The 2,500-nt window shown below is 42.1% G+C and overlaps 1 pseudogene; it reads left to right on the top strand.

Moving 5' to 3' along the window:
• LOC142920987 (28S ribosomal RNA) overlaps window positions 1-2,500 on the top strand; it is a 10,016-nt pseudogene that overhangs the window by 4,997 nt on the left and 2,519 nt on the right.

Raw genomic sequence — 2,500 nt, 5'->3', positions numbered from 1 at the left:
GGCACAAGAAAGTAGATGAACACGTGGTGGGCATCATCCAGAACGCCTACGATCGGTGTACGACCTCGTTCAAAAGCAATGGCGAGTCGACTCGAGAAATTAGCATACGTGTTGGTGTCAAACAGGGTGACCCCATGTCACCCCTGCTCTTCAATCTTGCCATGGACCCTTTGATATGCACCCTAGAGTCACACGGAGTTGGGTACTCCATTGATACCGACCACGTGACAGCTCTTGCGTTTGCTGATGATTTGGTGTTGGTGAGCGAATCTTGGGTTGGTATGGCCGCCAATCTAGCGATCTTGGAATCATTTTGTGGGCTATCGGGATTGGAGGTTCAGGCCAGAAAGTGCCAGGGCTTCATGATAAGCCCAACCAAAGATTCATATACGGTGAACAACTGCGACCCATGGACTATCAAAAATAAAGATGTCCATATGATCCAACCTGATGAATCAACGAAATACCTTGGTCTGAAAATTGGCCCTTGGACTGGCACTATACAGCCTGATCTACATTGTCAGCTAAAGACATGGATCTCGAAAATCGATGAGGCGCCTCTGAAGCCAACTCAGAAGGTTGAACTACTCAATGCCTATGCCCTACCCAGATTGTTATATCCTGCAGACCACTCGGACTGCAAGCAATCAACTCTCCGTGGGTTGGACCAAGAGATTAGAAAGGCGGTAAAAGGATGGCTCCACCTTCCCGCTTCAACTTGTGATGGACTGTTATATGCCAGAGCCCGAGACGGAGGCCTTGCCATCTTGAAACTGGAAAAAACAATCCCTTCGGTTCAAGTTAGAAGGCTGCAACGTATAGCAAACTCGTCCGATGCTATCACCCGTAATATTGTGTCCTCGCATGGTATGGAGGAAGAATACCGTAATTTGTGGGTACGAGCAGGGGGTGACAGTGATGCAATCCCAACATTCGTTCTCAGGGACTCGGTGTCAAAAGAACCTGTATATCCGAGACCCTGCGATTGGAGGGAGCATGAATTTCAGAGATGGTGCGAAAAGCCGGTTCAAGGAAGGGGCATTGTAAACTTTGCGCATGATAGAATCAGTAATGCTTGGTTGAGGCCATGGTGCGGCTTTAAACAATGCTTCTTTATCGCAGCACTACAACTAAGGGCAAATATTTACCCAACAAGAGAAAGCTTGAACAGAGGCAGAGATGGGGCCTTACGTTCCTGCAGGAAATGCTCTGCCAGACTCGAGTCCCTTTCGCACATTCTCGGTCAATGTCCTGCAGTACAGAAAGCAAGAATTGCGCGACACAACAAGATCAGTAACATTCTGGCAGACGAAGCGGCTAGATTGGGCTGGTCTGTATACAAAGAGCCACGGTTCATATCCGAGACGGGAGAGATGAGAAAGCCTGACCTCGTGTTTGCAAAAGATGAGGAGGCGGTTGTGATCGATGTCACCGTCCGTTTTGAGCTTTCAAAGAATACCTTGTCAGATGCTGCCTCGCACAAAGTTTCGTACTATACCCCTCTTGGTGATCAAGTCAAAGTGCTGACGAAGGCTAGCAAGGTCACATTCTTTGGATTCCCGGTTGGGGCAAGAGGAAAGTGGCCCCTTGAGAATAACGAGGTACTTACCTCCCTGGGCCTGACCAAACCCAGAACGACATCACTGGCCAAGATGATTTCCCGCAGAACGCTGCTTTTCTCTCTTGATATTCTGAGAATGTTCTGTGGAAATTATGCGGTCTATGAACAGTCATAGACAACCTCCGAAACAAATAATAGTTTTGTTTTAAGATGTCATTTGTTTTAGATTGATTTTGTTATTTTCGAAGGTGAAGTCGGTTTTTATTTCATTTTACTATTTTCCACAATTTAGATTGTTATTTTCCAAGACGAAGTCTTGGTTCTTTTTTTTATTGTTAGTTTTTTTTTTAACACGTCGTATTTGTTACTTTAGAGCTTAGAGGGGACTTTATTTTCGCCTTACTATTTTCTGCCTACAAAGAAGATTAAAAATAAGCTTTTTTCAAGATGGTTTTGTTATTTTCCAAGGTGAAGTCTTGGTATTCTTATTTTACTATTTTCCATAAAGAAGACCTTTCTTTTAGATTTTGTTATTTTCCAAGACGAAGACTTGGTATTTTTATTATATTGCTATTTTTTACACGAAGCTTATTCAAGAGCACTTATATAGATTAGACTTTGTTATTTTAATTCTTTATTTTTGCACTACATCAGTTCGAGAGAAGACTACAAACCAGCTTTATTTAAGATGTTTTAGATTAGATTTTGTTATTTTCCAAGGTGAAGTCTTGGTTTTTTATTTTACTATTTTCCACAAAGAAGACTTTTCTTTTAGATTTTGTTATTTTCCAAGACGAAGACTTGGTATTTTTTTATTGCTATTTTTTTACACGAAGCCTATTCAAGAGCACTTATATAGATTAGACTTTGTTATTTTAATTCTTTATTTTTGGACTACATCAGTTCGAGAGTCCTGTAACTTACTATTTTCTGCCTACA

The sequence above is a fragment of the Petromyzon marinus genome, unplaced genomic scaffold, assembly GCF_048934315.1.
Source record: "Petromyzon marinus isolate PM22_M1 ecotype Great Lakes invasive population unplaced genomic scaffold, UKy_Petmar_22M1.pri1.0 PM_G_Scaffold_78, whole genome shotgun sequence".
Taxonomy (NCBI): Eukaryota; Metazoa; Chordata; class Hyperoartia; order Petromyzontiformes; family Petromyzontidae; genus Petromyzon; species Petromyzon marinus.
This window is presented reverse-complemented; position numbering and strand designations above follow the sequence as displayed.